At 43.7% G+C, this 25,207-nt stretch overlaps 1 protein-coding gene and 1 pseudogene across 2 annotated transcripts in view; one reads left to right on the forward strand and one right to left on the reverse strand.

Moving 5' to 3' along the window:
• Positions 1-25,207, reverse strand: part of MID2 (midline 2) — a 907,753-nt gene that overhangs the window by 321,067 nt on the left and 561,479 nt on the right. The gene's annotated exons all lie outside the window — the stretch shown is intronic.
• On the forward strand, positions 21,438-21,556 carry LOC134953917 (5S ribosomal RNA; annotated as a pseudogene).

Genomic DNA, 25,207 nt, shown 5'->3' on the forward strand with positions numbered 1-25,207 from the left:
TGGGCCACGCTGGAGCTATGAGAAGCAGATTTCTTTTTTCTTGCTTGAACTTCTGAATTACCCTGGGCAGGAGTGACACCGGAGGGAACACATACAGCAGCTGAAACCTCCCCGGCACCGCCAGTGCATCCACGGATGCTGCTTGAGGATCCCTTGTCCGTGCTCCGAAGACCGGAACCTTGTGATTGTGTCGAGACGCCATCAGATCCACGTCTGGAAGACCCCACTTTTCCACGAGGAGTTGAAACACTTCTGGCATGCACGTCCTGACGACTGAGAAAGTCAGTTTCCAAATTCAGGACTCCCGGAATGAATATTGCCGATATTGCCGGTAGATGGCATTCCGCCCAACGTAGAATCTGTGAGACTTCCTTCATTGCCAAACGGCTTCGAGTGCCGCCTTGATGATTTATGTAAGCCACTGTGGTGGCATTGTCCGACTGTACTTGAACAGGACGGTTCTGAATTAAATGCTGGGCCAGGTTCAACGCATTGAAGACCGCCTGCAATTCCAGAATGTTGATCGAGAGGAGATATTCCTCCTTGTTCCACCGACCCTGAAGGGAGTGTTGCTCCAGCACCGCACCCCAACCTCTTAGACTGGCATCCGTCGTCAACAGGACCCAGTTGGATATCCAGAAGGGACGACCCCTGCACAATTGTTGGTCCCGGAGCCACCAGTGTAGCGACAGACGGACCTACGGAGTCAAGACGATCATTTGAGATCTGATCCGGTGAGGCAGGCCGTCCCACTTGGCTAGAATCAGCCTCTGGAGGGGGCAAGAATGGTGCTACCATTAGGCCCAGCACCTGCATTGCCGAATGTATCGACACTTGCGGACGAGAAAGGAAGCAACGAATCCTGTCCTGAATATTCAGGACTTTCTCCTGAGACAAGAACAACCTCTGGTTGTGAGTGTCCAACAACGCTCCCAGGTGCACCATGCTCTGAGCAGGGACCAGGGAGGATTTCTTCCAGTTGATGAGCCACCCGTGGGCTTGTAGAAACCGGACCGTCATATCCAGATGACGCAGGAGAAGATCTGGGGAATTTGCCAGGATTAACAAGTCGTCCAGATACGGCAGTATCCTGAACCCTTGATGGCGGAGTACCACCGTCATCACCGCCATAACTTTGGTGAAGACTCGCGAAACCGTTGTTAAGCCAAAAGGTAACACCCAAAACTGGTAATGTAGGTTGCCAACAGCGAACCTCAGGTATTGTTGATGTGACACTGCTATAGGAATATGCAGGTAAGCATCCTGTATGTCCAGGGAGACCATGTAGTCCCCAGGTTCCAAGGCCAGAACTATAGAGTGAAGGGTTTCCATACGGAACTTGGAAACCTTCACAAACCTGTTCAATGCCTTGAGGTTGAGAATGGGCCGGGAGGACCCATTCGGTTTCGGGACTAGAAACAGCGGCGAATAGTACCCCCGGCCCCTCTGAGCAAGAGGCAGCTGTACTACGACTCCTGTATCCAGGAGGGTCTGTACCATCGAGTGTAGAGATTTTGACTTTGTCTGGTCCAAAGGGATGTCTGTCTGGCAAAATCGATGAGGGGGTCGGTATTTGAAGGCTATGGCGTAACCTCGAGTGACGACTTCCCGTACCCAGGCATCTGAAGTGGTCTTCAACCATTCCTGGGTATACCCTAGAATCCGGCCCGCCCACCCTGGGATCCCCCAGGGGGAGGCCCGCCCCGTCATGCGGCAGGCTTATCGGTCTTGGCAGCTGGCTGATGGGCAGCCCAGGCTCTTTTGGGCTTATGCTTAACAGGTTTGGAAGTGCGGGCCTGCTTATGGTACGCCTGACCTTTTGCTTTACCTGAAGGACGAAAGGGGCGAAAGGACGTACCTTTAGCCTTCGACACAGAAGGAGCGGTATTAGGCAGACAGGCAGTTTTGGCAGTAGCCAAGTCAGCCATAATCCTATTTAAGTCCTCCCCAAACAGAATATCTCCCTTGAAAGGGAGTACCTCCAGGGTTTTTCTAGAGTCCAGATCCACAGACTAGGATCTCAGCCACAATATCCGATGAGCCAGGACTGATGTAGCAGAGGCCTTGGATGCTAGGATACCGGCATCAGAAGCCGCCTCTTTAATATATCGAGAAGCTATCACAATATATAACAAGCATTGTCTTGCATGGTCAGAAGAGATTTCAGCTTCTAACTCCAAGGCCCATGCTTCAATAGCCTCTGCAGCCCATGTAGCTGCAATAATGGGCCTTTGTGCAGCACCTGTGAGGGTGTAAATCGCTTTCAGACAAACCTCCACACGTTTATCCGTAGGCTCTTTTAGAGACGTGACGGTAGTGACAGGTAGAGCTGAGGAAACCACCATCCTACCCACATGTGAGTCTACTGGAGGAGGCGTTTCCCAATTTTTAGACAGCTTTGGCGCAAGGGGATAGCGAGCCAGCATCTTCTTTTGAGGCACAAACTTCGTACCCGGGTTTTCCCAGGGTTCCTGACGTATATCCACTAGGTGGTCAGAGTGAGGTAAAACTTGCTTAACCACCTTCTGATGCTTGAACCTATCTGGTTTCTTAGGAGGGACGGATGGCTCGGGATCATCCGTAATCTGCAGAATTAACTTAATAGCCTCCAAAAGATCAGGAACATCCACATGTGAACTACCCTCCCCATCAGCCGTATATGAGTCAGAACCTGAGGAGTCAGTATATGTGCCGTCTTCATAAGACGAGGTGCCAGTGACAGCAGTGGATTGTGAAGAGATAAGCGCTCGCTTAGAGGACCTCTTGGACTTAGGCGAGCGTCGGTCAGACTTTTTAGAAGTCAAGGACTGGTTCAACTTCTTTAATTGAGCAGATAAATCATCCGCCCATGGTGGGTTAGCTGCAGGGACCACATACGGTTGTACCGGCATTGGGGGTCCCATAGGGGGAGTTAGTTTATGAACTAGCGTATGCAGAAGCATGGAAAAAGCGGCCCACGGTGGGTCAGTATGTGCCTCTGTTGCCAAAAGTCCCACTGGGGAGCAAAGAGCCCCCAGAACCAGAGCCCACAGCTGCTATATTCTCCTCATATGGTCCCGTGGTGTCAGCAACACCGGCAGTGTGTTCAGCCCCAGAACCATTACCCTCAGAAGCAGACATGATATAACTTGCAGTATGAGGTTAACACAGTACAATTATCAGCAGCACTATACCTCTGAACCCAAACTCCTGCGCAGTGTAGTCAGCACTAGCAGAGATAAAGGAGAGATATGGTGACTAAATCACAGAGAAAAATACGTAATACAGTATATCTTTGTGAAAATCATATATTAGATAACACCTGACGCACCAAGCCCCCTCAGGTTATGGAATATAGTGATAGCAGGTTGAGTGAAAGACACGAAATGGACACCACTCAGCTATCAAATGCACACACAGAAAGTCACAGTTTGTACAATGCAGAGGTTATTACTGACAATCAGGGGCGGATTGGTAACAAAAAGCGGCCCTGGAAAAATTTGTACTAGTGGCCCCACATGGGCAGCACCAGAGGTGTAAGGTCTAACCATGGGCTATGGCAGCAGCACCCTCCCCCCAAGACTTTCCAGATAGTGGGCATGTCCAGCATCAAGGGGGAAGTTAAAATTAAATAAAATTACATATTATGAGCACCAGTGACGTGCGGTGAGGTCACTGGTTGGGGAGGCACCGGCGGCTAACAAGTCCCCCATCGCCCCCCCCCCCCCCCCCCCGGGGAAAAAATAAAATAAAAAGTGTGGTCCCCCAACACATCAGTAAAACCAGCACTAGGCAGAACCAGCCAGGGGGAGTAATGCCATAGCAGGGGAGACACTCAGTGTGGGGTCCCCCTGCCATAACATTAATCATCCCCCCGAGCCAGTCAGCCCGGGGTTGAAATTCCTTGGAATGTGGGAACCCCAAAAAATAAAAATGGGGTCCCCCCTCCCGAGCAATAACCAGCACAGGGCTGATAGCCCAGTGCTATGCCCCGCACCCCTGGTGGCAGTGGGTGCGGGGTTCATTGTATGTTAATATTGTTCTTTACAGGTGGCCTACAGGTCCCAGCAAGCCTGCCCCAGCATGCTGGCACTTGGAGAACCACAAGTGCCACCATGCCCGGACATAAAGGGCCCGCTGGCACCTGTAGTCCACCTGTAAAGAAATTATTAAAATCAAACACCACACGATCTTAAAAATACGTTTTATTAAACTGGATCTTCACCTGGGAGGCGGCGGCCTTTAAGCTCTTTTGCGTGGCCGCCGCCTTCCCAGGGCTTCCTGCATCTTCACCTGGGGGGCGCCACATCCCCAGGGCTTCCAGCCTATTCACCTGGGGGGCGCCGCCTCCCCAGGGCTTCCGACGTCTTCACCTGGGAGGCGGCGGCCTATAAGCTCTTTTGCATGGCCGCCGCCTTCCCAAAGGCTTCCATCGTCTTCAACTGGTGGGTGGCGGCTGCTAAGCTCTTTTGCATAGCCGCCACCCATCCAGGACTTCCAGCGTCTTCTCTCTTCAAGAGCTCTTCACAGCTCCTCCTCCGCCGTCGGACTGATGCTCCTCTGCCTCGCGCTGACTTATATAAGTCAGCCGGAGGGGGCGGGGCGATGACGCGGCGAGCCGTGATTGGCTCGCGGCGGCCATCTTGAATTTCAAAAATGACGCTGAGGTGCCATTTTTTAAACTGGTACCGCACCGCTGCCAAACTCTGCAGGCTAAAGGTAAACTTTCGCCGCCCGCACCGCCGCCGCAACACACCTGCACACACCACCGCCGAATCCCGTCGCCCGCACCACCGCCGCATCCAGCCGCCCGCACCTCCTCCGCCAGCGTCGCCCACACAGTGATTGACAGCGGATCCAGTGACGGCCTCTCCGCGGACTTCATAGACCGCAATCCCCAGCGACGCGGCTTGTGAATATTCCAGCAAACTACATCACCCAAAAACCCCGGCGGGACCCAACTTCCGTCTCCGCCGTGTTCAGCTCCTAAAAGACTACAGCCAGAGACTACACCTCCCATAATCCCGAGTGGGATTTTACTTCCGCCTTCGTCGCCATTTGCCTTCTTATTGAGGACTACATTACCCATAATTCCGAGCGGGACTCAACTTCCGTTTTTCCCGGTATTTGTCCTCGTTATGAGAACTATCACGATCAGGACTCCCAAATAACAATGCTATTAGCTTTTGTCTGAAAGAGTCTAGTTTTTATATCAGCTACCTCTGTATTATGGTAGTAAGTCTATCCATCTTTTATGTATTTGTTTAATTATTTTATACTTCCGGTTCCGGTCACATGACCGGAAGTGACTCAATCCCACCTACTATAAATAGGGAAACCTATTGTCATGGACCCTCATGCCTTGAAAAAGAGTCCCTTGACTCGAAATGCGTTGGATAGGAGGGGGCATTGCATCAGCGGACTTGTCATTTGAATCTGAAGAAAAAGTAAGACCTTGTCTTATTTGTTTTATTGGGACTTTTACATGTTGGCCACTTTTTGTTCCAAGACGGTACTCACCTCCCTCGGAGTATGACTTTTACGCTGAGTCAAGCCTTTTATATTTTATTTTGTTGCTGTTTTTTATCTTTGAATAAATGTACATTCTTGTACTATCCCTAGATGGAACCTTTGTAAAGAAACCGTTATGTGAGGAGACACGCAGCTGTCAGAGTGAGTGTTAGGTACGCTTACCACGTATCAACATATTGAAAGAAACTGTCATCATCTTTTTGTTAAAAATTCAGCTATGGTTAAAAAGATACCTTGATATGAGTTCAGACACCTGTCTTTATGTAAGTGAGGTGTGTTCACGAGAAGAAATCTTTTTCAAATAACGATAAAAGATACCTTTATATACACCATCTGACGACTCACATTGTAAGTGAGGTACGCCAGATGAGATTGGTGAAGTTTTAATTCGTTATAGTGTACACAACATTACTACACATTGTGCATTTTTTTTTTATATCCCTTTGCCCGTCGTCGAGTGTTCCATCAAGGACCCGGACACAAAGCTCTTCCGGTCACCCATTGGGATACACAGAGCACAGCTAAGTACTCCCACTCCCTCACATTTTCCACCTTTGCAAGAACGATAGCGCCATCTAGTCCACAAAATCACTTTCTTCTGTCTAAATTTTTGGATCCTTTTGGGATAGGTCCAACATTGGATTTAGAAGGCAGCAATCGGTAGACAAGAAGCGCCCCGAAGGATTTCATTTTTTCTGCAGCATTACGTATAAGCAGCACTACTACTATGGGCATTACGTAAAAGCGTCACTGCTACTATGCGCATTACGTATAAGCGTCGCTACTGCTATGGACATTACGTAAAAGCGGCACTACTACTATGGACATTACGTAAAAGCAGCACTGCTACTATGGGCATTATGTAAAAGCGGCACTACTATGGGCATTACGTAAAAGTGGCGCTGCTACTATAAGCATTACGTATAAGCGGCGCTACTGCTATGGGGATTACATATAAGCGGCACTACTACTATGGACATTACGTTAAAGCAGCACTGCTACTATGGGCATTATGTAAAAGCGGCACTACTATGTGCATAACGTATAAGCGGTGCTACTACTATGGGCATTATGTAAAAGCGGCACTACTATGTGCATAACGTATAAGCGGTGCTACTACTGTGGGCATTACGTATAAGAGGCACTACTACAATGGGCATTACATATAAGGGGCGCTAATACTATCAGTGTTAAGTATAAGTGGCAATACTGCTATGGGCATTACGTATAAGGGGTGCTGCTACTATGGCCATTACGTATACAGGGCGCTACTACTATCTATGGGCATTATGTGTATAAGCGGCACTACTACTTGCTGTGTAATGTGAATACGATTGTGCTACTGTGTGGCATTAATTGAAATGGAGGTACTTTGCGTGACCACGCCCATTCCTTGTGAGAACACACCCCTTTTTCCAGCGCACACTGTCCCTTTATAAAGTGTGGGAGAGCGCAAATTTATAGTTTGCAGGAGGGCGCCGAACACCCTAGCATCGGCCCTGTATGGACCATTTGATATTTACATAATTTGCATGGAACACACTACAAACAATGGGGCAGATGTATTAACCTGGAGAAGTCATAAGGAAGTGATAAACCAGTGATATGTGTAAGGTGATAAAGCCACCAGCCAATCAGCTCCAATATGTAAATTAACAGTTAGGATCTGATTGGCTGCTGCCTTTATCACTAATATGCTAACATGTACACTGATGACATCCACTGTTTCTAAATGATTTTTTCTGCTGTATGTATTTCTGTAGTTTCTGGAGTATATGAAACAATTGGTTTATGTATTAGACAACTGATCTCATCAACTTACAGTACATTTAAATTTGAATGCATAATTTCTTTAAAATGCATTTTGCAAACTACACTACACAATGTGAAATCAGTAGCGGTTCCTTTTACAGGCAGTGCTGTCATTAGCAGGTCCCCCATGCTAAGGCTATTTTCATAAAGCCAATTCAGTTAAGGGGAAAATAACAAGCTATGTAAAAATGTCACAGAATAATTCCAGATTTTAACAGGATTGTGGGTCACTGTCTTCGCCCTACACATTCTCCAAACACAGAGGGAGCTCTTGTAAGACTGAAAGAATGGGCACTTGTGACTGGAGCAGATTCATACCCTCAGGGCAAAGAGAGCATATGTCAGGAGGGCGAAAACATGGATATCACAGCTGGTTTCTGCACAATGAACATTCTACGATCTATAAATACATAGCGGTGGGTAAAAAGCAGGATTCCAGTTATAGCAAACAAATGAGGAACCAATGATTCTAGCTTGATGTATAAATAATGCTTCTGCCACAAGGTTGCAACTTCAACTTGAATGTCAGACAAATTTAAAAGGATTCAACCTTAATGTTTTCATTATTTGTCTTTTGTGCAGGGAAGTAAGGGCCTAATTCTGACCTGATCGCAGCAGCAAAATTGTTCTCTAATGGGCAAAACCATGTGTACTGCAGGTGGGGCAGACATAACATGTGCATAGAGATTTGGGTGGGTTATTTTGTTTCTGTGCAGGGTAAATACTGGCTGCTTTATTTTTACACTGCAATTTAGATTTCAGTTTGAACACACCCCACCCAAATCTCGACAGCTGCATCCCAGCCACTAGAATGCCGGCAGCAGGGTGAGTGCTAAGAGTCCTTGCGGACTCGGTGGCTTGCTGCACTCGCCACAGGATCTATAGAAACATAGAATTTGACGGCAGATAAGAACCACTTGGCCCATCTAGTCTGCCACTTTTTTTATCCTTTAGGTAATCTCAACCATTTTTGAACCTTAGTTCTTTTTAAGGATATTCATATGCCTATCCCAAGCATGTTTAAATTGCTCCACAGTCTTAGCCTCTACCACCTCTGATGGGAGGCTATTCTACTTATCCACTACACTTTCTGTGAAGTAATTTTTCCTTAAATTTCCCCTGAACCTCCCCCCTCCAGTCTCAGTGTATGTCCTCGAGTTCTAATACTTCTCTTCCTTTGAAGAATGTTTCCCTCCTGAACTTTGTTAAGACCCTTGGTATATTTGAATATTTCTATCATGTCTCCCCTTTCCCTTCTCTCCTCCAAACTATACATGTTAAGATCTTTTAGCCTTTCCGGGTAAGTTTTGTGATGTAGGCCACGCACCATTTTAGTTACCCGTCTTTGTACACTCTCTAATGTATTTATATCTTTCTGGAGATATGGTCTCCAGAACTGGACACCGTATTCCAGATGAGGCCGCACCAATGACCTATACAGTGGCATTATTACTTCTCTTTTTTCCTGCTACTGATTCCTCTCCCTATGCAACCAAGCATCTGACTTGCCATTCTCATTGCTTTGTTGCATTGCTCTACTGCCTTCAAGTCACTTGAAATAGTGACTCCAAGATCCCTTTCCTCCTCAGTAGTTTCCATTATAGTACCCTTGATACTATATTTAACCTTTGGGTTTTTGAGACCCAAGTGCATCATTTTGCATTAAACTGTATATGCCACGTTCTTGACCATTTCTCAAGGCTACCTAGGTCATCAATAATTTGTTTTACTCCTCCCGGTGTGTCTACCCTGATGCATATCTTCGTATCATCTGCAAAAAGGCATACTTTCCCTTTAATACCATTTGCAATGTCCCTAGATACTCTGTGTTGTGTATTTTTATACAATAGAAGTGCTGAGACTACCTTGAGCCTAGATTAGCACCCCTGCCCCACCTGTCACCAATTGATTTTTAATAGGGAACCTAGCATGTTATGGCTGCACAGTCAGAACCAGGCACCATGAAGGTAAGATCTATAAATTTATATGCCAGTTGTGGGGTGAGTTACTGGGGCATGTGTCCCCCTGAATGGCTCTTTTGCTGGGCTGCTCAAGGGTATCACCATTATACCTACCATAGCACGCTCCAACACTTGTATTGTTTGTTTTTATATATGTACTGTAACAATTTCAACACATTTATTTTTTCACCCCATAACACGAATACATGCAGCATCTGCTCTTACTTATCCAATGTTCCCTCACATTTAACTTTCTTCACTAGTATGATGCCTTGGGGTAGCTCTGGCTGGAGTTGTTTTGGGGGTGTCCGGTGCCCTAGACTTGAACCCCGAGATTGTTAGGAACCTGCAGAATAGTGGAATAATGTGGTCCCATGAAGAGGGCTGCGGGCAAAAATGCATTGATCAATACATGAACTAAAACTCCACTGGTTATTGTTATGCAAAAAGCAGCATATTGCAAAATGTATTATTATTATTATTATATGTTTATTATTATTCAGTAATGTTTGTATAGTGCACCGGCACTCTCTTTCTTTCTGTATCACTACAGGTCTCAGCTGGTAGCATCTGTATTACTGGAAGTTGGGGTGTGCAGTCTAGGGTCCCCTTATCCTAGGTGCAATGTCACCAACAAATATATCAAAGAAAACTGGTCCAAGTACAGATCCCTTGGGTACTCCACTGGTAACATTTCCCTCCATAGATTGCACTTCATTTACTACAACTATATGTTTCCTATCCTGCAACCAGGTTCTTATATATTTAACTGTTTTATAATCCAACCCCACGCTTCCAAGGGTTTTCTATGGGTGTCGTGGACACCAACGAGTTGGAATAGCCTTTGTGCACTGGGATTCCAGCTGGCGCCATTGTCGGCTGTCGAGATTTCAGCATCGGTATCCTGAACGTCGGGATCCCAACCGCCGGCAAATTGACTGCATCTCCTTCTAAACCTGTGCTAGCATTTCCCTGTGCATCACTATGAATGGTGTTTACAGTTACTGTACTTAAATTACATGGTGTCACTACTACAGTTGTCACTACTTACTGGGGTATCCAGTCTTCAGGTCGACAACACTTATGTCGACACTCATTCTGTCGACCACCATTGGTCGATATGCATTAGGTTGACATGGTCAGTAGGACGAAATGGTAAAGGTCAACACATGAAAAGGTCGACATGAGATTTTTTTAAAGAAAAATAAAAAAACGTTTTCATACTTTACAATCCATGTGGACTACGATTGGGAATAGTAACCTTGCCCGAAGCATGGCAAGTAAAGCGGGTCATGTGAGGGAACACAGTGCACTAATTAGGGTTCCTGATCACTTTATGAAGAAAACATTTAAAAAAAACACCTTATGTCGACCTTTTTCCACATCAACCTTTTTCATGCCGACCTAATGACCGTGTCAACCTATTTCGGGTGTTGACCTAATCACTGTCTACCAATAGTGGTTGACCTAATGACTGTCGACCATGCCAATGATCCACATGTTCAAACAATGTTCAGAAAATGATGGGAATATATACCATGAAAATTTGATATGTCTCTTTCACGATTTGTTGTGCTTTCTCCCTCTGCCCAGCAGAACCTCAATCGAATCCGAACATCAGTGTACAAAAACGTAGGTACATGTATGTGTGAAACATTTGTTCAAATCAGACATCATAGGCCATAGCACTGTCCCAGCATACTCTATAGGTTGAATGTTGTCCCACACCCAACCAGTGGTCCCGTGACCGCCGAGTGCATATAGAGGATGTCTTGTCCTTCTCCCTGTCTTCTCCAAATATAGTCATATGTCTGATTTGCGAAATGAATACATACGTGTGTCTATTGTTTAAAATATTTTTCATATGTTAATAATTTATGGCAGTTATTGTTTACTGCCAAATGGTGGACTGTCGAAGTAAAAAATATTACACAGCGAGAACATCCAAACTCCAAACAGATAAGTCGCTATGCTTGCGAATACGCACAGCAAGCACAGCAATATATGGTAACATACGCATTTACACAGACATGCCACAAAGATATATTCAACACATATTTTTTACAGCACATAAATTACATATCAAGCATAAGGTTTTAAACTATATAACGGAGTATAACATCATGTATGTGTATTGTTGGAGTGGAGCAAGATGGACATGTCGTGCTTGGTGTCAAAGTAATCAGATTAATGTGTGGATTCATTTGATGCCTGTGATTAGGTTGCAGCACATTACAATGAGTAGATATGATTAAATGTAGGAATATGAAGTCACTTTTACTGGAACAAAAGTACATTCAAAGGAGCATGTGTGGGCAGGAAACCAGAGGCCAGCAACCTTGAACAAAAGCCCTCACACTGACCAATGACTCATCATGAATGAGAAAGTTCCCTCCCCTGGACCAATAACAAGAGACCTGTACGCCCCCAACAGACACAGTGTATTAGCTGATCCCAGACACATAGTTTCCTGATTTTTTCCTGGGTGATGGTCGAGATGCTATCTGTCCATTTCCTGTTTGTTTTTACTGAGAGAGAGAGAGTGCTATGGAGCGGAGGGTGCATTGAGCAAAATATGGTGAAGTATGCTGACTGTAATTGTAATGAATTAGTTTGTATTATCTGCTTCCTGTGTAAATTATAACCATGTAACTATATATATATATATATATATATATATACATATATACTGTACATTGTGATACATTGTATACATATCCTTTTTATATCAAATATATACATCAGTGAGCTTTGGAACTCAGACAATGTGTGCGTGTATTGTTTTCTCTTAAGAGATGTAGTGTTTTGCAACGTACAGCACACTTTTATCGTATATGGTAATAAGATGTGCCTGGCGTCCGCAGTATATATTAGAGCTGGCATTTTAAATATTTATTAGAAATAGATCTGACTCTATCAGTAAAGAGTACCATTTCCCCACTTTCGGCACCACTGGATAAAGGAGGACCTTTTCAGGGTTTCAGAGATTATTACTATAAGTGCAGTGATTCGCAGCAGTGTGTAAATATTACTCCTCCGAAAAAGATCAATAAAAAAAAACATTTTAAAAATATATATCCTTGCGTGTGTTCAGGGCTAGGCCGTATTACCGCGTTAATAATATAAGCGCTGTGAGTTGCAATGTGAAGTTGTCAATTAAATAACTGAAAAGTTTTTGGGGTAAAACTTGTTTGTGTTCAGGGTCACGCAGTAGCATTGTGTTACAATAACGCTCAGTAGGTACCACCACGTTAATAATAGAAATGCTATGAGTTGATATGGATCACGATCATTTGAAAGAAGGACAGGAGAAGTAACCAAGTACTAGTGCTGCTGATGTTGCCAGGAAAAAACTAACTTTTCCCAGAAACCCACTGGTGAAACCCACTGGTGATAAGGATGAGTCCACTCTGCACCAGAGTGACACAACATTTTGCCATCTGCTCAGGTCTTAAAGAATTGCCCAATATTAGTGACACCTCTAACGTGACTCAGTGAGGGATGCATCAAGCTGTAAAATGCTGCCAAACCTCAGAAAATGCTGTTTTCTGAGGTTTGGCTGCTTACCACATATGCACCAAGCCCGGAATGTGATAGATTCGCAAGCAAAATGAGATGCTTGATGCACCATGCCCACAATCTGATACGGCAACCATCCATAGAATGGTGGAGGATTATTTTAATGACAATGTACAAATGAGCATGTCAGACAGTCCCTTGACTACTAGGAGGAAAAATAAGCAATCTCAAGCCCCTTATACAAACTCGCTATGCTTTTACTTACGCTGCCCACCCTCAGTATGTACATGGAAAGAGTTCTCAGCAAGACCGGGAACCTTGTGAGTGACCAACATAGGAGGCTACTTCCTCAAAAAGTGGAAAAGATGGTGTTCATAAAACTGAACTACAAATTCCATGGGGAAGAACTATCCCGCCAATTACGTCAAAGTATGGATACTTCTGTAATGGTGGATTCAGTGGGGATGAGTTAATACTGTGTGGTGATGATGATGTTAACACCGATAAGGGTGTTGGTCTTCCCACTGTAGAGAAGAAATCATTAACAAACCAATGCTGTTAGCTGCCTTAAGCACACTGTTTTGTCGAGGCCCAAACAAACCAAGCACTTCAGCCACAAAAGTGGCAGTCTCTGTCGCTAAAGTGCTTGCTTTGTTAAACTGTGCATGTCCTTTTTGATATCCAACATAAGGGTGGGTGGGACGGCCCAAGGACAGTTCCACCTTGCACCACTTTTCTTTTCTGCCACTGCTGTATGGCAATGTTTCATTAATGTGCTATAAACGTTTGTGCCGCTGTTCTGTCGCTTAGTAACCAGCCAGCTTGCTTGGCAAATATTGGTGAAAACAAAATTATGAACTGTGAGGTAGTCAAAATTGACTGGAAATTAATGTTATTGAAGTTAATAATATTGTCAGAACAATAAACAGGCACAAAAGACAAGATTTTAGCTGTTTTAGCACACACACAAAAAATCAGATCCAAAACCAAAACATGTGAGGGCGGTTTTGCCAAATTAGAACCAAAACACAAAATTAATACAGATTTAAATCCAAAACACGGGGGTCGGCGCACATCTCTACAAAAAAAGTGTCATAATAGCTGTTACCAAGATAATTGCATGCCTGCATGTAATACCCCTTGCACATCGCAAATGCCAGGTCACATCCGGGAATTGGAAATGGGTCCTTTCCGGGTGGGACCCGGCATTAGACCCTAACAACTGGCTCCCTGACCCAACAATTTGCCAGGTCGGGTTGCCATAGCGGCAGGGGGAAAGAACCGGCATCGGGGAGATGAGATCATCTCCGTGCTGCCTCTCCCTATGTAGTGAACGGGTCCCGGGTAGCATCAACCTGACAACCAGTTCACACTACCCCTGACCCGGTATTCAACACCGGAATAACACAGCTTTATTCCCGGGTTGAATTACTGGGTCAGGCGACACGAAAATTCACCATGGGCCCTTTTACAACGTATAGCAACCCGTGTCGACCCGGCAATACACCGGGTCTATACAGGGTTAGTTGTGCGGTGCGAAAGCGGTATAAATGACTAGGATAAATGTCACACAGCAGTACACTTAGCCTTTATGATTTACTGTAGCTTTGTGTGTATAACATCTGAATAGAAATACAAAGATTAGCAGTTTCGTTATTCTTTCCCTCATTTCCACCACAGTTTTCCTCCACTTGTGTTTAACTTCTTTCCCCAGTCTTTGTAACTCTCTCCTTAAACGGGTGTAGTATGGTATGCCAGCGGTCGGGCTCCCGGCGACCAGCATACTGGCGCCGGGAGCCAGACCGCCGGCTTACCGACAGTGTGGCGAGCGCAAATGAGCCCCTTGCGGGCTCGCTGCGCTACGCGCGCCACACTATTTTATTCTCCCTCCAGGGGGGTCATGGACCCCCACGAGGGAGAATAAGTGTCGGTATGCCGGCTGTCGGGATTCCGGCACCGGTATACTGTGCGCCGGGATCCCGACAGCCGGTATACTGAAGACCACCCCCTTAAACAACTCCTAACCTCATTTAGTTAAATTAAAAAAAGGGCAGTACATCTTCTTTTCTGTGTCTCTTCCTTCCATACACTCATTCTTTCGCATTGTGGCATTAGCATCTAAGCATTTGTCCCTCTCCATCTGCGTTTCTAATTCAGGTCTTGCATTCTTACAGCCTCTCCTCCTTTTCTCTCATCTCAACTAAAACTTCTGCCTATTTTTGTCTCACACAAATGTCTTTCTTTGCCCTACAGTCTTATTCCCTTGTTCTCTCAAAACATCACACACACATCTCTGTATTAAAATTATTTTTCTCCCCTCCAGTCATTTCATCACTGACACCCGGACACACACACACGCACACACACACACACACACACACACACACACACACACACACACACACACACACACACACACACACACACACACACACACACACCATAAATTAAAATACCAGTCTTTCTCTCTGCCTCTCTGTCTTCCTACCTTCTAATTCAGTTTTTGAGATGTTTTCTCTACTAGTCTCCAATCTTGTTTCTTTGTCCATATCATAAATAACCTGACAAGCTGTATCAGCAGCAGATGTCTAGTAAATAAATAAATAAAATACATAAAAAAACCTAAAAAAAACACCTTGGTTTTCATTGTTTTATTAAATCCCAGATGGCATTTTACAACCTTTTCATATTCTCACTCCATACATTTCCCAGCTGAGTCATTTACAAATTAGGAAACATACTGTCAACTTAAGACATATTGGCGTTATACAGCTAACAAAAACATAACACTTAAAAAAAGAAAAGGCTATTACGAAGAAAAAAAATTGGTTACTTCAGTGAAACTACTTCAATTATTCTGGCTTATATCACATTACAACAACTGTGGCAGATATAGAATACAGAAATATCTAATTCTCCATATTACGCACAAGCATGCTACAAAAGTAGACAATTCTATACTTGTCATTAGAGCATAGGAACGCAATGCTAAAAATACCAGACTAGTGGTTTAACTTGGTCCTTAAGGCAGGGTCATATCAAGAGAGGAAAGGGCCCATGTGCAGTCTCCATCTGGGTCCCCACCCCTACAGCCAGCAGTGTTGCTCCGAGCACTAGAGCCACAGTCTACTGCGCATGCACAGGTCTCTGAGGAAATGGCGCAGTGGTCATTTTCCAACTGATTTCCTTACTGCACAGGCACAAAACGCTAGGAAAATGTCCGCCACAATTTTCCCGGTATTTTTGCAGCACTGTGGACTGTTGACACTGGACCCCGGAAAGGGAATTATAGAAGAAATGGATGCACCCATAGTAGATGCTCCATTGCCTCAAGGCAATATAATAGTACATGTTTAAGGATAGCCAGGCTTGTGCACCGATGGTTAAATAAAATTGACTGATGTACTAATTAAGTCACTTGTGCTCAAGCAAGCATAGCCTTAAAACCTGGACTATTAGGGTGCCTTGAGGACCAAGTATGGGAACTGCTGCTATAGACTAATCAATTGGGACCATATTTTTACTTGGGGTTCATCTTTGATAACCATATCTTACTTCTTTGGCAATAATTTCCATCTATACCCTCTAATCACTTTGGGCTGATGCAAAGTGAGCATAAAGCCAGTATCATAGCATGTTGCACAAGAATTTGCCTTGTGTATGCTGTATTATAGACTGGTATGATTATGGCACATAGGACTTCCTGCATTTGTAGAGGAGGGATAGGATAGGGTGTGGTTGTGATGTAGTCCAAGTGTCTGCAGAATTGTAAAAATATGCAGAACTGCGACCAGACTGAAATTAATAATGACAGTCGCCAGCAGTAGTAAACAGCTTGTGATTGGCTGATTGCGAATGGCAGTATTTTGTTGATAAAAGATGCTGGCACTATGAAAAAATACTGGTACTCACCAAAACTCGCCTGTGGCATGCTGAGGGTCTAGGGAGACACGTGATGTACCATGGCATAACATGGTGCTACATGTGTCTCCCTAGACTATACAGTAGCTGGAAATAAAAGCCTGATGACACAAGTCCTACTGTGAGTGATAAAATACTGTATACCAGAGATGACAACAGAAGAACTTCCTGTATCTGGAAATAGAAGATTCCAGTACTAGGTACCATTGAATACCGTTTGAATTCAAGCACTGGTAATCCACTGCGGACACTGAAAGCTGCTTTCTTTGTTGCCTGGGCATATATTCTATATTTCTCATATGTCCTAGAGGATGCTATGGATGCTTCAAGAACCATGGGGTATAGACGGGATCCGCAGGAGACATTGGCACTTTAAGACTTTAAACGGGGTGTGAACTGGCTCCTCCCTCTATGCCCCTCTTCCAGACTCCAGTTAGATTCTGTGACCATTGAGACTGGATGCACACTGAGGAGCTCTCCAGAGTTTCTCAGAAAAATACTTTATGTTAGGTTTATTATTTTCAGGGAGCACTGCTGGCCACAGGCTCCCTGCATCATGGGACTGAGGGAAGATAAGCAGACCTACTTCTGTGAGTTTCAAGGCTCTGCTTCTTAGGCTACTGGACACCATTAGCTCCAGAGGGTCTGATAGCTAGGTACGCCTAGATGCTCATTCCCGGAGCCGCGCCGTCACCCCCCTTGCAGAGCCAGAAATCTCGGGGAATGGGGGACTCTTGGAAATACCCAGCAAGTTCCTAGATCTACACCTTAGGGAACATGTTATGACATTACCCTCCTATTTAAGAGATACGTCTGATCTCTTACGAAAATTGCATGACATCTGTTTGGACAGGGACTTCATTCTAGTCACCCTCGATGTTGAGGCTCTATATAGTAGTATCTCCCACCAACAAGTAGTACAAGCTACTAAGTTCTTCCTTGACATGAAAGAGAAAAAACAATTTAAAGATTTTCTTTGTGAATTGTTAAGCTTTGTACTAAATAAGAATTTCTTTACATTTTGTGATCAATTCTTTCAACAAATCCGGGGAACAGCTATGGGAGCAGCTTGTGCGCCCACGTATGCCAACCTGTTCCTCGGCTGGTGGGAACAAACAATAGTATTTAGTGACGACAATCAGGAATACACACAACACATTTTGAACTGGCTCAGATACATAGATGACATTCTTGTGATCTGGGACAGCAATGAACAACTTTTACTTGACTTCATAAACCTTTTGAATGACAATAACCTCAATATCTTTTTGACCCATACAATAAGCAAAGATAAGGTTTCTTATTTAGATCTCAACATTTACAAGACGGACAATGGAACACTGGCCATGGAGCTTTTCCGAAAGGATACAGCCACCAACAGTATCTTATACCAGACTAGCTCACATTTTCCGCCAACCATTGAGAATATTCCCAAAGGGGAATTTCTCAGACTTAGGCGCAATTGTACAGAAAACATTGTGTACAAACAAAAAAGTCGGGAACTTGCAACACGATTACAAGCCCGGGCCTATAGCAAATTTGCCCTTAAGAGAGCCCAAAATTGAGTCCTTAAAACTGAAAGAGACACTTTGATTTTCCAAGACAAACCAAAGGATAAAAGGGATTATTCCAAGATTCGGTTTGTGGGTAAATTTTGCCCAGAATGGCGTCAAATAAAAAATGCAATTCATAAACATCTACCAGTTTTGCACCTTGATGCAAGCTTATCACCCTTATTGGATTCTACTCTCCAAATAAGTTGGAGAAGAGCTAACAACATGAAGGATATGCTAGTTCGGAGCCACTTTTCACGTAGCCTTACCAAATCCAGGAATATAACAGGGTCATTTCCCTGTGGGCAATGTAAAGCTTGCCCTCAGATTCAGATAACAGACAAAGTTAAGGACAAATTGGGACGTGAGATTCCCATCCGACATGTTTTCAATTGTGATACACAAGAAATTGTCTATTGCCGAATCTGCAGCTGCGATCAACGCTACATTGATATGACCAAAAGGAAGTTCAAAACTCGAATTTTGGAACACATGGGAGCCATCAGAAATGCCACATCGGATTTTTCAAAAGGCAAAAAATTGACATCAGTAGCAAGACATTTTCATGCTAAACATCAAGACTCTCCCTGTGAGATGCGTGCGTTTGGTCTCGACAGAGTCCATTTAGGCATACGTGGGGGAGATCTTAGTAAAGAACTTCTCAAAAAGGAAAGTGAATGGACTTTCAAGTTGGGAGGATTAAAACCATCAGGCCTAAACGAATATATTAATTACAGTGTATTTTTATAAATGTTCATCCTATTTCAGGCTTAATGAAGCTCAAGTGAGCCTCTGTCTTTTTGACATTTGGACCACTCCACGTTTGCATATTTGTACCTATTACCATATGATCACTTTGATCACTATCACAATAACATGTCCCTGATCCTTCAAGGCACTGCAAGAAGCATCCGTTCACACTCACTACTATGATACGTTTTATCTTTAGCCTTTATCGGACCCACCATACTTTATCATTTTTTCCACACATTAGCACCTTGTTCACCCCGTTATTACTCATTTATCAGACCTACACTCAGTATCACTATATTTTTATCATATTTTTATCATATTTCTTTACACATTAGCACCCTGTTATATCACTTTATTACTCATCATGTTTCCATGGGTTGACCTTGGTTCCTATACAATGACACCCTTGCCAGATCACCACACTAGCATTTCTGTTCTCACCATCAGCTTGCACCTTCCTAGTAAATTTTAGCCATAAATTAACACATTCCCCATTATGTCAATTCCTGCATACCTATCAGGTTCACCTGCCCATTTTTATATATATTTGTGTGCATTCAGATTTAAGTATGCACACACATATATATGTGTCATATTAATATGCACATAATTATCTCATCACTGTATATCTTTCAGTAACATGGTACACTTTGGCCTCAGTCATATTTCTTCCCCTTCTTTTAATAGTTACTGTCATTTTTTCATCATTTATCTCTTTACTTACTATTACCTTAGTTCTGCTTAACAACCATAGGCCTAGACACTAATAACTGTCTGCCAACTCCCTTTTTCTGTGGAAACATTCTTTCGTAGAAACTTACGTGGGATTAATTTATGTTACTAAACATGTGGTAACTAATAATTTTTTTTTTTAATTAACCTGTTACCCATACAGGGTTTATTTGAATTGAGGAGTATAACATATGTCTATAGAAGCCGTGATAATAATACATTTTTAACTAACGGCCTTGTTACAATTTTTTCCTGCTGAGATAACCTATGGGTATTCACTATTTCTGTATTAATTGCTCATCAGAAATTACTTTCTGTGACTACTTATAAGCACTTATTTGTCCATTGCCCTACCTCTGTACTATTTATAGTACAAATTTCGGCTTTTTCTTATTGTCTAGATCTCAATATTTTAGTATTAATTTTGGTTGTGTTTTTAATATTTTTGTTGTTGTTGTTTTCTCTTTTCTATGTGATATCACTGATGAGCTTCCCTGCCAAGTTTAACTCAATTTGGACACAACATATTGCTTATCCAGATCGCAAGAGCCCTAAGATCTCAGCTGCTAATTAAGGAACACACACATTTTTTGATTGGATATGAACTGGCTCAGATCAGGTTAAAAGCTGCAAGGACCCAGACCGCAACAGGAAGTGATCAAGCCCGGCGGATGGGTGAAACGCGTCTTCCGTATTCTCTCCTGGCTGACCGGAGCGACGGACATCCTCTCTCACACCTGCCTGTGTCTTGTGTTCGGACTTCTCCTTATCCTGGCTGACAGGAGCAGCGAACACCTTCCTACACCTGTCTGCGCCCTGTGGCTTCTCCAGCCGAGTGGCACTTTACATTCCTGAGTTAGACAGGTAGCAGGACATTTACCGCTGTTTATATCAGCTTTCCATATGTCATCCGTTATCAGTATTCTTCTTAGCTGCATTCAAATGCAAATGGTGGAATTGCCAGATTAGTGTCCATATTGATTGAACTATCATTATTCACTGACTCTCGCAAGTTTCAATTTGCTTGTCATATATTACCTGCCATTTGTGCGTCTAAATCAGTACTAATCAGTATCTCAGTATTTATGGTACATCCTTTAATTTTGTATCATTAATCCTCATGTGTATTGCATTCCTTGGCAGTGATTCATTCTGAACCTTCAGTATGCGTCTATAGCCCTTGAGACACCTGTCTACTTGTTACATTGTTATCTCTTTCTCTTGGTTTAGCCTTTCAACCAGATACCTTTTAGATACATTGGACTCATTGTACTCTGCACTAGAACATCATAGGTACAGAGACTATTCTTGGTCCTGTACTTATTATCAATCCAGCCCATTTATTTAGTGGCAGCAAAACCATTTGGCTTTATTTCAGCAATTGCTGCTATTATTAGCAGACTGTATATTCAAATATACATATATGTTTTTTGTGCGGGAATCTTAAATATGTCAATAGGACTGTTATCCCTATGTATTCATTTCCCCTTTTCTTCCTATCTACATCTAAATTCATGGACTCTCACCACTGATTCAGGGTCATATCCCTGTCTAACATTGGCAGCAGATCCACTCTAGTTTCTTCAATTGGCTTATTACTGTTATCTTCTACATTCATCCTGTGATATTCGTGAACTCTCATCAGTGATTCCAGAGCTTCTGATCACCGTTCACTCTCTACTATCATACCACACTGGAAACGCCCGAAACCGTCCGATCTTGGAAGCTAATCAGTGTTGGGCTGGGACAGTACTCAAGTGGGATACCATTGAGGAAGACTCAGTTTAGTAGAGCACAGATTGGGTAACATGCTCAGTGTCTAACATTGACAGCAGATTCACACCACCTTCTCATTTCCTACTGCTCTCTTTTTCTTGCACATCAACTGGTTATGTACTTGAAATCTACAATTATTAATATCTAAGTACTTACAATTTGTTCATCATTTGTTGGCGCAAACACAGGCAGGAATTCACGTGAGATTGGACGTACCGTTGAATATTCAAGCTAATCTGCTTAGAACTATTAGATTTAACTCCGGTAGCCGGAACCATTTATTTATCTTACATCTGCATTAATTGCTCTTTGATTATATTGTCATTTTTTGACGATTATTTTTTTCATTTGACCACTGATTATCTTAATTTTGTGATATTAATAAAAGTTGATTTTATAAACTTATCTTGTATATTCTATATATTGTTTAAAAAGTTAAGAGTGCACCCACAAAAGAGTCTGGTTTTCTCCTTCTTGTTGCTCTGTGTTCCAATACTGACTCAGGGTGCACCACCAAATCATTAAGAATTAGAAAACTAATGTTTTCTTTCTATCTTTCTATTTTGGTATTCAGAAAATTATATTGCTATATCTATTATATCCTAAAGGATCCTGCGGATCGTAAGCAGGAAAATACACTAAAATCCATTATGTCACTACAGGTGCATCGGCATGGGTGAGTAGGGCTATTGAAAAGAGGGCAGATAAATTGTCATCTGATATAGATTCCCTGGACAGGAATAGCGTGCTTTTGACACTGGGTCATATCAGGGACGCTGCTGCCTATCTAAAGGAAGCTGCGAGGGATATGGGCCTTTGGGATCAAGGGCCAATGCCATGGCAGTCTCGGCTAGGAGGGCATTGTGGATTCATCAATGGAATGCTGATGCTGACTCTAAAAAGACTATGGAGTCTCTGCTGTTTAACGGAAGTGTCTTGTTTGGTGATGGCCTCACTGACCTGGTATCTACGGATACCGCGGGTAAGTCATCGTTGCTACCTTATGTTCCTGTACAACAAAAGAAAACGCCCCACTATCAGATGCAGTCCTTTCGGCCCAATAAATACAAAAACGGTTGAGGTTCTTCCTTCCTTGCTACGAGAGGAAGGGGAAGGGGAAAAAGGTCACAAGCTGTGGCAAGTTCCCAAGAGTAGAAGTCCTCCCCGGCTTCTACCAAATCTACCGCATGACGCTGGGGCTCCTCTGCGGGAGTCTGCACCGGTGGGGGCACATCTCCAACTCTTCAGTCAGGTCTGGGTTCGCTCGGCCCTGGATCCTTGGATATTAGAAATAGTAGCCCAAGGGTACAAATTGGAGTTTCAAGAGGTGCCCCCTCACTGATTTTTCAAATCGGCCTTGCCAGCTTCTCTTCCAGAAAGGGAGGTGGTATGCGCTGCAAAACTAAAGCTATGTCAAAATCAAGTCATTGTCATGGTGCCCCCGTCACAACAGGGGGAAGGCTTTTATTCGAGCCTGTTCGTGGTCCCGAAGCCGGATGGCTCAGTCAGACCGATTCTGAACCTAAAATCCCTCAATTTCTATCTAAAAAAATTCAAATTCAAGATGGAATCTCTCTGAGCAGTGATCTCCAGTCTGGAGGAGGGGGATTTTATGGTGTCGGTCGACATAAAGGATGCCTACTTACACGTCCCCATATATCATCCACATCAGGCTTATCTGAGGTTTGCTGTTCAGGATTGTCATTACCAATTTCAGACGCTGCCGTTTGGTCTGTCCACGGCTCCGAGGATTTTCACCAAGGTTATGGCGGAAATGATGGTTCTCCTGCGCAAGCAGGGAATCACAATTATCCCGTACTTGGACGATCTCCTGATAAAAGCGAAATCCAAGGAGCAATTGCTGAAAAACGTTACATTCTCCCTGACAATTCTGCAACAACATGGTTGGCTCCTAAACTTGCCAAATTCACAGTTGGTTCCGACAACACGGCTGTCGTTCTTGGGTATGATTCTGGATACAGAATTACAGAGAGTTTTTCTTCCAGTGGAAAAGGCTCTGGAAAATAGGATTTTGGTACTTACCAGGTAAATCCTTTTCTTTGAATCCATAGGGGGCACTGGAGTACTCTAGGGATATGGACGGTTCCACAGGAACTAGGCACTGAATAAGTTAAAATTTGAGACTACTTCTCCCCTCCATATCCCCGAGTACCTCAGTGTTTTTTTTACTGAGCCGAACAGGAGCTATAGAGGTTAATGGAGAATTATATATAACAAACGGACAACAATAAAGTTGACACATAACGTTACTGACAACTATCAGTTGACACCAACCCAATAAACTTGCTAATTTGAACCAGTTGGTGAGAGTGTGTTACCATAAGATCCCCTGAACTTACCACAAGCCAGGAAAACAGCTCTGGGTGGGCGTCCAGTGCCCCCTATGGATTCAAAGAAAATGATTTACCTGGTAAGTACCAAAATCCTATTTTCTTTTTCATCCACTAGGGGTCACTGGAGTACTCTAGGGACGTACCAAAGTTTCCCCCCTGGGCGGGAGAGCTGTTTGGCACCTGTAACACTAGACGGCCAAAGCTAGATGCTGATGCCTCAAAAGTATCAAACTTGTAAAAGCGCACAAACATGTGCACTGAAGACCATGTAGCTGCACTGCAAAAGCTGTCTCGTAAAACTCCACGACCAGCTGCCCATGACATTCACGGAGAACATTTGGAATGAGCTGTTACTGATGTATGCGGCTGTAATCTAGCATGAAGGTAAGCCTGACGTATGGTCAGTTTTATCCATCTGGATAAGGTCTGCTTAGAAGGTGGCCAACCCATCTTGGCCGCATCATAGAGGATAACAACATATCCGTCTTAGGAACTGTAGACATTCGGAATACATAAACGCGTAATGCGCGTACCCCAACCAAAATTCCAGAATCTCCTGTTAACACAGGAACTACTATTGGATGATTGATGTGAAAAGAGGACCCTACTTTTGTTAGGAAAGCGGGATTCGTCCAAAGTTCCGCTCTGTCGTTATGAAACACTAAATACGGTGGCTTGCAAGACAAGGCACCCAAATCTGAAACCTGCCCTGCCGAAGCTAAGGCTAGGAGAGAAATTGTTTCCCAAGTGAGACATTTAATATCCACTTGTTGTAAGGGTTCGAAATAAAAAGACTATAAGCAATCTAAACCAGATTCAAGTCCCATGGCGCAGTAAGTGGAGTGAAATGGAGGCTGTACTTTGAGGACACCCTGCATAAAGGTGTGTACCGACGGCAATAGAGCCAATCTTCTTTTAAAATAAATTGATAACGCAGATATCTGCACCTTCAGTGTGGATAAACGCCGACCTCCATCTAACCCCATCTGTAGACATAACAAAAAAGATGATGTCGGAACTTCCGAACATTACACCAACCTATATAGGCACGCCAAATTCTGTAATAATGAGCTGCCGTAACTGGCTACTAGCATGTAACATGGTTGGTATAACCTATTCTGGAATGCTCTCTCTTTTTAAGAGGGCTGTCTCAACAGCCACTCCGTCAACGCCGCCGCGCAAAATCGGAGAAAAAGAACGGACCCTGTTGTAACAGGTCCGGACGCAGTGGGAGCGGCCAAGGAACGTCCGCGAGTAGACCGCGAAGATCCGAAACCAAGCTCTCCAAGGCCAATGAGGCGCCACTAGTATGACT

This window comes from Pseudophryne corroboree, chromosome 8 (assembly GCF_028390025.1).
Source record: "Pseudophryne corroboree isolate aPseCor3 chromosome 8, aPseCor3.hap2, whole genome shotgun sequence".
Taxonomy (NCBI): Eukaryota; Metazoa; Chordata; class Amphibia; order Anura; family Myobatrachidae; genus Pseudophryne; species Pseudophryne corroboree.